The 13,950-nt window shown below is 40.1% G+C and overlaps 1 long non-coding RNA gene across 2 annotated transcripts; it reads right to left on the bottom strand.

Moving 5' to 3' along the window:
* Positions 1-2,198: 2,198 nt before the first annotated feature.
* LOC130684137 (uncharacterized) lies at positions 2,199-13,885 on the bottom strand. 2 transcript variants are annotated; one of them, XR_008998302.1, is made up of 3 exons: positions 13,723-13,885; positions 7,295-7,437; positions 2,199-3,358 (listed from the first exon to the last, which is right to left on the bottom strand). It is a non-coding gene; the product is annotated as an uncharacterized LOC130684137 (long non-coding RNA). The 2 variants fall into 2 exon arrangements; XR_008998301.1 differs by having other exon boundaries at positions 2,199-3,343; positions 13,723-13,884.
* Between the last annotated feature and the right edge of the window lie 65 nt (positions 13,886-13,950).

The raw sequence follows: 13,950 nt of genomic DNA, 5'->3' as shown, positions 1-13,950 counted from the left end.
GAGTACACTAGTGCTGCTGCTTCAGCAGTATGAGCAGGAGGCAAAAAGCCACTGTGGTCAAAACAAACTGCTGGCTTATGGATTTTTTTTTAATGACAATTTGCATGCTCTTCTAACAGCGTTAGTTCTGCTTAGATGGCAGAGTAGCTTTCATGAAAGTATGAGCTAAGCCTTGTCTTATGCCTGCTTGAAAAAAAGAGGTCAAGTAAAACGACTGTAGTAACAGCACTAAGCTAGTTGAAAACCACAGTGTCTTTCAGATGAGACAAAAAAAGCCACACACTGGAAATTTTTTGCCCGCTGAAAACCCCATGAAGTTCTTTCAGAAACACACATACAGGCAATTCCCTCTTTTCTCCTGAAGAGTGTCTGCAAGCAAGACAGTAGAATAGTTTGGCAGCCTGAGTTCATTTTGAAGTAAGCAGCAAGAACTCCCTGAGCATTAAGTTAGCACACAGTCAGCAAGCACTTGAACCTTATCTATGTTGACTAAATTGCATGTGCCTTGAAAAGAAGACGTTCCAATTCACCCAGGCCTACACACACTCACAACTCATGAGCCCTAGGAACCCAGTCTGGTAACATGCTGGCTGTACTTGGGCTGGCTGTTTTCGTTTCTGCTGATTTGGTTTTAGACTGGCAAAACGGGAAGATGCTACACTGAGACAAGGCAAAATAACAGGAGATGTGTCTTATTTTTAACCTCTCACCTTGGCTATGTTTGGGATGAGGGATGTAATCCTTATGTAGCGCTTCAGAATCTCTTCATACAGTACTGCAATTTATAACTAAACTCACACTGAATATTCTACTCATTTAAGACATTTTAAACCTCTTTGGAACAATGAATGAGCAATGAATGAATACATTTTGCACAAATCCATGCCATGTACATTGTAGGATGTCTATATAAAAGCTGAGTAACTTCATCAGAGCTCATTTGATATCAAAGTGGACCCAGAGTCAGAAAACAGGAGTGTCAGCCTACATGCTAATAAACATGGTCTATGTATGGTCTTGATAACTTTTAAAAAACTCAAATGTCAAATGTATTTTTAACATGTCCATAGAAGAATTTACTTACAAATTTTATGAAGAATAACAAGTATTAAAATACTGAAGAGTGATATTCATGTATGCAGAAGAAAAATATGATTGCTTGTTTCCCAGTGGAGTCAAATATGATAAACGACTTCTGCAGAACCTCCAAAATAGAGGGATACAGGTGTTCACATTTACTGAAGTCAGCTAGACAATGCTTTCCTAGGAATTGGCTCTGTGTTCACATTAAATTAAAGGTAAATTTAAATTAAATTTAACAAAATTAGATGTAAATTATTTGTTAGAGGAAATACTAATGGTCTTAATTTGAAAACATTTAGCAAGATGAACTTCACATGCTGGGAGTAGTACTGATAGATCTTGTGCCTCGGGTTCATAAATTTGCAGTTCTTAATTCTCAGACTTCCCCAAACCGTAGAAGAACCAGCCATTCCTGGGAAACTCTGACTTCTCATAGGATGCTCCTTTCTATTCTTTTTACTTCAGTTACACTATTTAATGAGGTCAGGCAATCACAAGATGTACTCTAACCTGAAGATCCTTTAACAGGATACTTCAAATTCTATAAATTATATCCAGATTTAGTATGAATATTCTGTTTGCCTGAATGCTAGAAAAGTCCTCTCCTTGTATGACAGAGGCTGTAAACAAATGCAGAAAGGATGGACTATTGACAAATGATGTTGAAAATATCAGTGGTGACTATCTTAGGGCAGTGGGTGTTCAGGTGATGTTTAATGTATTTCTTCATATTTTAAATGTTTGAATTTTAACAATGATCAGGAATAAAATTACTCATGTAATTAGTAAGTTATTTACATTGTAAAAATTACAGTATTGGAAAAATAGCTTCCTATATGTTAATAAATAAAACTAAATCCTTACTGAGCACCCTATTCACAGAAAAGTTACAGAAAGAATGAAGAGCAAAATACATGAAGCGAAATTTTTATACTTTTAGAAGGAAATATGCAGATTATCTTCACAACCTTGAAGTAAGCAGAATTTCTTAAAGACAGAAAGAACATGAATCATAAAGGAAAAGATTTATAAATTTGCTTCTAATTTTTAAATGATGCCAAAATTAAAGCTTAACTTTAAAGTTTGGTTAAAAAACAAGCCAAGGACTAAGAGAAGATATTTGTAACATGTATTACAAAGTACCTAATATATACCAGGATTTAAAATTAATAAACAACAAAACAAAATCCCCAATTTTAAAAAATGGGCAAAAATTATGAACAAGACACAGAAAAGAAAAACAAAATCACCAAAATTCACAAAAATATGCTCTTCCTCCCTAAATTTAGAAAAATACAAATTAAATTAGATGTCACTTTATATCCCTTGATTGTCTACAAAACGTTTAACTTGACAATATGAGATGTTGGAAAGGAGGTAGAAAATAGGAACTTGCATATTCTACTAGAGGGAGTGAAAATAAATACAATTATTTTAATATCAAGTTACCTCCAGTAAAGCTAACAATTTCCTTGTAACCTAGTAAGTCTCCCTCTAGAGAAACCTGCAAATATGTGCACAGGAGACAGCTATAAAAAGTTGGGAACAATCTAAAATCCACCAGAAGTGTAATGAACAGTAAAGTTTATTTTCCCAAGAACATTAATAGCAGCTTAAAAAATGAACTAGATCTCTATGTGTTAAGAGTATTAACATAGATAACAAAATTTATACCATTGAGAGGAAAAAAGCAGACTGTGGGAATAACTCAAACAGTATGATACAACTTATTTTAAATTTAAAAAGCACTATATACATTGATGATAGGTAATATATAGATAATAAATAGAAATCACATACTTGAGGATACTACTGGGGTTGTCTCTGGGAAGGAAGTGGGGAAGGCAATCGAAGAGGGAAGTAAAATGGACCAGACTTTTATCTAAATATTTAATTTACTTTTATTAAAAATTTTACAAAGCATATTGCAAAACATAAAAGTAGTGAACTTAGACGCATGTTCCTGCTTGTCACAGACCCTGACCAGCTGACCAGAGTCATAGAGCACCCGGGTTGCCTGAAGAGAGCCTCCAGAGCCCTTGGGTGGGACCCCGTCAGCAGTCATGGGAATGCCCCCTTCAATTTCTGTTTACAGTCACGATGTGGGTGAAACACCACTGGATCTCCAGCACGAGAATCAGTGACATCACTTGAGGAGTGCCCACGGTGACAGGCCACCTCATTCACAGTCCCACAGTGTTCCTGGAGTTTCTGGAATAGACACCCGTAGTGTGGGAGGAAGGGGGTAACAGCTCTCGGCCTGAAAGAGATTATACTGAGACAGGAAATTGAAAGTATTTGAAGAAAAACTCTGATTGGTATGGGATTGGTCAAATTGGTCTGAAAATATCCCCCTCACCTCTCAAAGACTGACTTTAAACATCCAACTCTCACAGCCTCTGCAAGAGGGACCCATGTCTTATGAAAAAAGGGGCATTTTCTCAGCAAAATTTCTAACAGTTTGTCTTCCCTCCCTGCTGCTCTCTCCTGTCTGCTGGCCACAGGTTTGGGGATTCATGCTGGAAGGTGTCTGACAAGCTCTATCAGCACCTTTTGATGAAGACTCAGAATTTGACTTGGTTCACGTAGTGGAGGTTGTCTAGGAAAGACTGTTATCTTAGCCTTGCTACTTACTGTATGTTAAGCAGGAACTTGAAAAACAAGGGACAAATACAAATTCCACAGCATAGGTTTATACAATAAAATGTGTTTCCTTTTACAGTGTAACAACTTAAAACTTCCAACTGTTAAGTACCAGTTAAGTATCAGTTTTCTGGGAAACAACAGCTCAGTCTGTTTCAGACTCTCCATCCCTTGTGGGTTGCTGTATTTAATCTTATCCTTTTGCTGAACTTTTGGGGGCCCTTAGAGTCAGTGTTAGTTTAAGCGAATCTGTGTCTGCTTTAACAAACTGGAAATAGAAAAAAGTAAATCTTTGCCAAATCCTTCAGAGATTACTATATTTGCTTATGGTTTACAAACAAACTTTATAAAAGCTTTTTGATTAAACTAGAAAAAAGTAATTTATTTAAAAATAAACGTTTGTACTTCCCCAGTGTTACTGGGGACCTTTCTGGGCTTGGTTTGGGTGATTATAGCTGCAGCCGTTTGAAGCACTAGAAGTTACCCTATTTTGGGCTTTTGTCATTCAAGAGCTGTAAGGGGTAAGGAGGTCAAAAGGCCAAAGCAGGAGCATTATCACCCCTCTGGGACCTCACTGGACCTTGCTTGGGCAGAGATGGGGTTTGGTGGGGTGACTTAAATCTTCTCCCACCTCTCCTGAAAGAAACCAAGCTTTGTGTTGATTTCTAGCTGTTAACAACGGTTTCATTTGTCAATATTCTAAAAATTACTGGGAAGATGGCATCATTAAAAAAAAAGGTCTCTCAACCCAAAGATAAGGCAAGCAGTTTTCTCTTGAGAAAAGTACAACATGATATCCTTCTCCTTTAGATTTCTAGGTCAGTTTAAGGATATTTGATACAAGCATGATAAGTATTGTGATTAGTCACATTTCTCAGAAGACTCCTCTGCTCTTTGTAACCTCCCCTCTTTTCTAATAGGCCCAATACAAATTTATCTTGATAAGTGTGTCTCAGAAATAAAACACAAGTTTTATGCATTAATTACGACCTGGCACACCCATAGATATGTACTCTGGTGCTATCTGACAGATCCCTGGAGACCAGGGTGAAACTCAGCAGGCACTGAAATCCACCCAGCATGCTGGCCACTGTCTACCTTAATGGGTTAGTACTTGAGCCTTGCCGGGAGTTCAACACTGTACCCGTCACCCTGCCCCAGGTCATCATGGCCTCACATGCGGGGCTCTTTGCAGACCCTATCCCAGCCGGTCTCAGGCCAATCAGACCAGACCCTAGTCAGGAAGCATCTGAAGTCCCTACCCATCACCCTAGATTCACTGTGAAGTCTCCGGTAGGGAACGCACGAGTGGACACCCTGCACAGCACGAGTGGACACCCTGCACACATCTCCAGCCTTATTTCTCCCTGGCCTCCCTTCCTTCTGCTGACACCCGGCTCCACTACAGGCGCATGCGCACGCACGTTGTTGTTCTCAGGATGTGCCCTTCCTGCTCAACATCCCCAGGCATGACTTAGTCGCGCTGCTTCCTCTTTCCTCTGTCTGGAATGCATCATTTTCAGCAAAAGTGTTTGCCTGGTACAGAGAAGCACCATGACCAAGAAAGGCTATGATAGGGTTCCTTGATCGTTCATGTTTCTTGAACACCATGACCTTCTGTGTTCACAGTCAGTTCTGGTTGCAGCAGCACGTGTGGCCTCGGGTCGGCCCTGCTTCCTCAGCCACAAATGAAAATCCTTCCAAAACTTTGTGAAGGAGGAGGCATTATCTTCATTCTTCTGATGAGGAAACTGAGCTCAGAAAGGCTACACAACTTGCCCAAAAAGTCAGCCTCCCAGAAAACTGGTAGGCTAGGATGTAAACAAGGAGCCTCTGATTCCAAAGTCCATGCTCTTCACTATCTCCACAGCCCTCGTCTTAGACTCTTTTCTTTTTTGTTTCTGTTTCCTGAGTCCATGTGTTGTTTTGCATCCGTGCCAAAGTCTCTCTAGGACTGGGGCCCTGCTTTGTTCCCTGAGCCTCGGAGAGTGGAAGGCTCCTTCAGACCCTGACTGAATGCCTGAGTCCGGCTCCCTGCAGACAATGTCCCCTGGCTGTCTGGATATCCATGCATGACCCAAATTCACCATCACTGAGCCCTCCCATCTGATGGAGTACTGGACTCCTGCAGTCAGATCTCTGAAGCCAACTGCTAACAGAAACTATAACCTCTTGTTGCCACCCCTTTCAGCTACTGATTTTCTCGCAGCACCAGCACCTGGAACTTCGTCCCCAGTTTTCACCCCACTCTGGGGAGCAAGTCTGCAATCAAGTCCTGCCCCTCCAAACCTTCTCCACTGCACCCCACTCTACCAAGTTAGATCCTGAGGGACTTGAGAAAGACAGCCTCAGCGGGACCAATGCAACAAGACTCGGACGTAAACCCCTATCTTCGTTTATTCGTCCACTAGGGTCTTAAGTTGGGTTTCTCCAGAAGCTCACTTTGAGACAAATATTTGAGTCCAGGTAGTCTACTTTGGTGTGACCCAAGGAAGTGTTATTGAGTGGGTCACCCCTGTGACTAGTGGGGTAGTGCCATTGGGGAGCTTTGGAGGATAGCACAGAACACACCTCAGTGTCATCCCATGGAAAGAGGGCAAGGATGCATGGGGGGTCTTCCTCCCATTCACTTGGTCCTTGGCTGAGGGCTGTACCTGCACTGCTGGCTGAATCCCTCAAGGGGAGTTGTGGGTGCTTGCAGTATGTTGCTCTAGTATACACTGTGATGGTGGGTACCTCGGGATTACAGGAAGAACATAGGCACCATCTACTGTAGTTAGTAAATAATACTCAAAACTGTTGTATTAGTGATCCTGGAAAGCCTTCAGAGGAAGTACACAGAGTCACAATGACTATTACCTATTGATGTCTTCCAGTGTTTCTTATGTTTGGCTCATGAGTTTTCACCAGAGCCCCATGTTGCCATGTTGGGCTGATTTGGCAGCTCCCCACCTCACCCTGTCTCCAGTACATGCACCAGAATTCTCAGGTCTTTCAAGAAATTCGGAGGTCTTTTGTGTGTGTTTTGCTCTTGCTCTTTTACTAACTGTGAGAATGTAGTTGATCATTCATACTTAGTGAGCCCTCCCCTTCTATGAAAGGGCATGACTAAGTGCTATGAGAGAGCACTAAATACATAATACCCTTCCTGCCCTCAAGGAACTTGGCATCCAGTAGGGCAATTACAATATTTATCATAATTCTTCTTTTCAGTTGGAATATGGGTAAGAACTAAAGGGACAGAATTGCTCAAGAGCTTCCAGCTGAAAAATCTGTAAGGACAGAAATCAAGTTAGCTTGGGACTAGAATTAAAATGCCACAGTCACGGAATCGAGTCCCTAATTTAAACCTCTGCCAGCTCACTGAAGATGGCATTACTGGTGACACTGTGTTGTAGTTATTATTGTTCTAACTCCAGCTGTACTGTCAATTCCTTAAGAACAAGGATAACTTCCATATTAGTTATCTATTGTTGCATAACAAATCACCCCAAAACTTAACAACTTAAAATGAGATACATGTATGATTCTACAGTCTCTGTGAGTCAGGAATCTGGACACAGCTTACCTGGATCCACTTTCTCAGTCCTTCACGAGGCTGAAATCAAGATGTTGGCCAAGGCTCAGGGCTTGGGGAGGCTCAACTGGGAAAGGATCTGCTTCTAAGCTCAGTGATTGTGGCAGGAGTTAAGTTATACACAGACAGGTAAACTGGCTAAGGAATTTAAAATCTAGGTTATCTAGAGAGGTTGACCAGCAAGGATCTAGACACTGCCTGTACTCTGGGGAATAGCACCTCACAGAGATTTCAAGTTGGAGTTCAGCAGAAGAGTGGATCCATGTGAAAATTAGGTCAAAACTCCTTCTTTACACAAGATCAGCTATAAGTTTCTGTAAGCCCTTAAGTCTAGGATTGCAGTGGGTTTTAAGAATGTGTCATTCTTTACATCAGGTGAAATGCTGGTTAGAAAAGGAAGTCCTTTCACTCAGAAAGATTAATTCTTGGTCTCAGAACTGATGAACACTCTCTCGTTTTTCCCTCTCTCTCTCTCATTTCTTCTATTTCAAGGAAGAGTGATTTCCTGATTCTATACACATAAGATATTTGTGGAAAGTCACAAAAGTTACTGGCCAGTTCAGCCTTCTTATTTTGTTTGGTGATTTAAACCACGCATATTAATACTAGCATTCCTTAGATGTTGATGGATGAGTAAGAATCAGACTGTGTACTTTGAAAGAATGATGGGGGATCCCAAGAGCTACAAATTCTGCAAAACAAATCCCTTGAGTAAATAACGGAAAATGATAGTTTATTTTAAGTCCTTTGAAAAGTTGAAAAAATGATGTAGAAGGAAAGGGCTCATCTGTTCTATGTCAGCTTTGACCTTTGACTATATAAACACAAGAAATGCATGAGCTGGAGCTAGGAAATAGTATTACTTCTCTACTATCCAGATGAACAAAATGGTTCTTCCCATTAAGTTTTACAGGGATGTACTATAGCACCATTACACAGAATATTGTATTTATAATTGATTATTAAAGAAGAAGGCAGCTGTTAAGATCTTGGCAACATCAGGAACTTTTTTTAAATCTGAAAAGTGAGGAGATTGGGCCAGATCTTTTCTAATCTTTCCTGTTCTAGAATGCTGATAACAGGACTCATCAAATCAGGCTGTCTCAGAATCCATACAATTCCTGTCCTTCTACTACCCTGATGCACCAAACGCGTTTTATCTTATTCTTCACATGCCATCTTGACAGTCACACACAACAGCTAACACACATCAAGTGTGCCAGTCCCAACCAAAAGCATCTCACTTGTAAAGGAGGAGGAAGGTGCCAGCCCCAGCATCAAGGGCCTCTGTTTCTATGCTCTGAAATGACCTGGTAGGAAGTGGGTCCCAGAGGAAGCAGGGGAATGTCTCCTCTAACCTTTTATTAACAGGGTGAGTTCAGAAGTTTATCTTTTTGCCACTTTGACCTTTTCACTGCTTTCCAACAACACTTATCTTTCACTTCTTCCAAGTAAAAACTTATCTCCAAGAATCTCTATTTATGGCAAGTTCTTAAACAGCCTTCAAGTGTCAGCCCGACACTAACTCCCCCAGTGAGACTTGGCACTTCTTCCTCTAGCTCCTGTTTCATCTGGCACACACACTCTTGCTACAATCATTTCCCTGCAGGGTATAAGTTCAGAGCGTAAGTCCTCAAATGGAGCAATGGTCTTTTGCCTTTCTATTTCCAGAGCTCTAGTGTTTAGCCCCTAATAGGGGCTGAAAATATATTTGTACAGCGCAGGAATGAATGAAGGTCTTTCCTGACTTATTTCCCCCTGCTCTGATCACTCCTTCATCTTAGGCTATTTATACCACACCACACAAGTAGATGAACTACTGAGATGCAATGTAATTTTTCTTAGTCAAGGAATCTATTATATGAGCAAGGTGAATTGCCTATTTAAAGAAACCTCATATGAATCTTTTTGTAACTGGTCAAGGGAGACATGAATTCAGATATGCACAAGGATTTTAAAGAGCACCTTCATGGGAGGGAGCCCAGAGATGTTTCTGCTGCCTAGAATTAAAACTGTCCAAAGAGCCTCAGAACTGGCTCACTTCCCACTTCCCAGTCCACTCTCACTGATGCCCTAAATGAAAACCTGAATGAAGATTAACAGCAGGAAAAGGAAGTACACTCTAATAGGTTTTCATCCACTGCAAAGGACAGAAGAGAATTATTAATGTTTTCCTTTTTATTTTTCCTTTGTTAATCCATTTCTCAAAATGAACAAAGCTTTATTTTTCTTGTAATAAAAATAACACATGTTCATTGAAATAAATTCAGACAATACAAAGGTATAAATAAAAAGTTGAAAATAACTCCTAATTCCATCACCCAAAGAACTTTCACTCACATTTTGATGTGTACCTTTCCCTATTTTTTTCTATGCACATACAAAAAGTGTGGTCATGTTGTACATGTTTTGTACATTTTTTAAAGTTAAACTTAACATATCATGGGCATTTTCCTTTACAATAAGTAAGAATTTTCATTGCTATTTTTAAATCTGCAGAGCAACATCCCATTGTATGGCCTCACTGTAATTTGTTTCATCAGTTCTCAATAGATGACAATCATTTACATGCTTTCTGGATTTCAGTATTATGAACGACACTGTGATGAACGTATCCGTACATACAACTTTGTAGACTTTTCCAGTTATTTCCATAGGACAAAGTCACAGAAGTAAAATTGCTGGGGTTTGCATATAAAGAACTTGAGTACATATTGCTACATTACCCTCTGGAGAGACTGATCCTACTTATGTTACTACCATCACTGGCTGAGTGATTGTTGGTCACACATTTACCAACACCAGCAGTTAGCAGTCTTAAAAATACTGCCAATCTGTTAGGCAAAATTACATTCATTGTTGTTTAATTACTTTAATTACTTGATAGAGAAACATTGATAAAATTTTGAGAGAAAATTTCACTTGAGCCATGGAGCCAAAACAAGTGACCTGTATCTATCATGGCTTAAGTGACATTCTGCTTATTTTTTTTAAATAGTCTGTTCTCCAGGTCTATATAGTTACTGGCAATTTTTGTTTTTATACCCCCTTTTGGTCCCAATTATCCAAGATTAACTTGAGAAGAATTTGAAAGGATCATGAAGAAGTTATTCACTATCCTTCCCTGCCCCCACCTCAGTGTGAAAAAGCATGAAACAGGCCTGACACTTCAGTGTACCACTGTTGACCATATCATCTTCTTGGCATCCTCAAATGTCCTGCTTGAAGTATTTTCTTTTCTGCCTCTCTTTAAAGCTCTCTTACTCATCCAGCAATAACCTTATCCTTTTTTTTCTCCTTCCTTTGAGTTTTCACTTTATAACAACTGGCTCTTAGTTCCTCTTCTTCCCTCAAAGCAGGACTGGGCCTGCATTTCATGTTATTCATTATAAAACCAGGTGAGGCAGGGCAGTCAATATTGTTAGAGGGGCCATGTCTGAGGCAGAGTACTCCATGATTCCCCTGAGGCTGTTTTCATAAGCAGGATGTCAGCTAGGATATAATTATAATTTAGAACACCTGACTGAAATGTTCCGCAGATGGAGTGGACAACCTTGGTAGATATTGGAAAGAACTGTGTGCCAGGAGCCATGTTAATTATTTTCCATAGGATGAATGATTTAATGTTCTAATTATACTTTCAGAAATTGAGGACCAAGGCTTTACAGAATCTAATAAGTGATGAGGTTAGAATTCAAATCTAAGTCCCTCTGATTACAAAGCTCATGTTTTCATTTTACCACATCCTCAATAGTGTCTATTTGTGATGGCATAAAGGAAAAAGAAATCACCGGCACGGCAGAGCCAAAGTTCCCACAAATGGTCATTCCCCTCCTAGATTCTCTAGTCCCAGACCCCCACCCCTGTCCCCCAAACATAATCTTGCATTAAAAGATTGACCACTGTGGTTAGCACAGTTCTCTGGGCTTATTGGTAGTAGCATTAACTTTGAAGAGTGGAATATACCTACTAGCCATAATGTTCATTATGTGAATGTAATCAAGCCAATTTCAATCAAGCCTATAGGGTTAGGTCACTAATATTTGAAATTACTGACATCCATGTTGGCTTTAAGAGTGGGAGGAACAGGGATTTTCAAACAGTTCCCACAATTCTATCCCAAGAACGCTGAGCAGAACAGTTGATTGTGCATTAGGTTACTTTATACATGGGGTGGATCTAGAAATGAACTCACATTACTGAGTGTAAGAGAGGTTAATTCTAACATTTCCACTTGAGAATTATTTAGATCCAGAATAAGCCAAAATCATGCTGGTATTAGCAAATCTTTTGGACTAGTGAACAGAGTGGTGTCACACTTACTGGCAGTTGGATAGCTGTTGAACATAAAAGCATTTACTTTCTGTATCATCTTTGAGAAAGTAATGGGCTAGACATGCCCTTAGTTCTGATCGTTCATATTTTAAACATTACTGTTTGCACTGTTTGGTTCTGCTCCTAGGTAACAGTAGTTAGGGACACCTGCTAAGTCCTTGCTTACTGTTAGACACCAGTGAGATTCATATACCTTCTCCATGGACTGTGAACATCAAAAGATGCTACTCTACTATAGAAAATCACAAGCTAACATTCACTGAGCACTGTCTCTATGCTAGTACTTTAAAAAGAACTTTACAGGTGTAAACTCATTGCACTGCCATAACAGCTATGAAAAGGGCACTATTATGAAGCAGAAATTTGGAGACTACCTTGCCTGAAGTCACACAGCTAAAAAGCAGTAGAGATGGGGTCTGAGCCAGCAGACTGATGCTAGAGCCTCTTAACTAACATGGCGTATATACCAATGAGATAAAGAAGTTGGGTGCAGGAATATCTGGGACCGGTGGAAGGTAGGAGTTATTTTTCTTCTCTGGAATGTTGTAGTCTGCATATGCTACTTGGATCTGCTGCAGCCATCTTGTGACCAAAAGAGTCACAGTTGACTGACAGTAGAAATATGCGAGGCACTCAAGTTTCTGCAGACATCCTTGAGTAAGTGAATTATCTAGTCTTGGAACTGCTCTAAGTCAGGAATTCTTTTCATGTGAGATCATGAACCCAATACTGTTTAATCTACCTTAGTTATGTCTATTACTTGTATCAAAAACACTCTCACTTGATGACCTTTCAGAGGCCAAATATTTGCACCACGTGCAAGATTTTCATTCAGTTATCAAATACTGAATGCCTTCCACATACCAGGTACAGTACAAGTTGTTGAACCAAACAAGTTGGAAGGCAGCAGGTTTCTTCAGCAAGGAGGTTATAATCCAGTGGTGACTGTAGTAATGAAAGTGGAGACAGGCATTTTTAGGGAAGGTATCACGAGGACTAATCTAGACCAGGAGGTCAGGGAAGGTCCTAATAGAATCCAGGAAGGGCACGCATACCAGATTCAAAGAATCCACACCACATCAGTCAGTATCATCCATTTCTAAGTTTGTATCTACTTAATTTGTGATATATTTTGGTTTTAGTTGTGTAACAACTATAAGAATAGTGTTACGTAACCCCACAATGTTGGGTATATATAAATTTAGGTAATTTTATAGTAAAATGATTTAAATCAACATTGAGGCCCAGAATTAAAGGGAATACTGAAGTCAATTGAGAAGCAGGCTAAGATAAAAGATATAAGCAAAGGAATGAGAACCAAGGCATTTGGTGTCAATTTCTAGCTCACTGGCTAACAGCCCTCTGTGACTTGAATTCTATACTTTGTAAAATATGATTCATAAGGAGTTGCAATAGAATATTTTAGAGGTTTTTAATTAATGAGAGATAAAATTTGAAAATTCCTGTACTGCCAAGAAAGCTCCAGAAATCATTCACAAGTTTAGCAAAGAAAATGGGCAAAAGGGAAGGGTGGGTACAGGACATGACACACAAGAAAAAAAGGCAGTGACAGGAAAAATCAAGAGGCAGTAAGTGTCTGGTAAGCTTTCCATAACAGGAAACATAGCTGTGCACACTATGTTTGTCACTGAATAAACACTTGTTGGAATTTCCAAAGATGACCAAACAAACATCAAGGAGGAAGTGGCTTTTTTTTTTAAGTTTTATTATGGAAATTTTCTAACATGTACCAAAGTGCAGTCAACAGTCATAAGAACTACTACACAGCTCCAACAGTCATCACTTGTGGCCAATCTTGTTTCATTTGTATTTCCCACTCTCCATTATTCTGAAGCAAATTCCAGATATCATACTACTTCACCCAAAATACGTAGACACAAATCTCTAAAGCAAAAGAATGGGAATCAAGGCATTTGGTGGCTATGCCTAGCTCACTGGGTGGCAGCCCTCTGTACCCTCAATTCTATCATTTGTAAAATAATGATTTATAGGGTGTTGCAAAGGAATATTTTTAAAAAGGAGCCACAATAAAACAAGAGGTGCTCTCCAGGAGGGTAGCTCACTCATAAATCCAGGTCGGCGTGTCATTCCCCCGAAGTCCAAAGCATCGTCCGAGGACGCTTCCTTTCAAGGATGGGACGTCAGTCGCGGCCCAGCGGACCCAACCTTTTAAATTCCTGGGAGATCGAAACCTCGTTCCTCTGCCCGGTAAGTCTCCGCCCACCGGACCCAGCAACCCTCGCGCGCCCCGCGCGTCCCCGCCGCCACGGCGCAAGGAGCGGCGTACCGCC

Source organism: Manis pentadactyla, chromosome 6, assembly GCF_030020395.1.
Source record: "Manis pentadactyla isolate mManPen7 chromosome 6, mManPen7.hap1, whole genome shotgun sequence".
Taxonomy (NCBI): Eukaryota; Metazoa; Chordata; class Mammalia; order Pholidota; family Manidae; genus Manis; species Manis pentadactyla.
The sequence above is the reverse complement of the archived record's forward strand: the minus strand, read 5'-3'. Positions and strand labels throughout refer to the sequence as shown.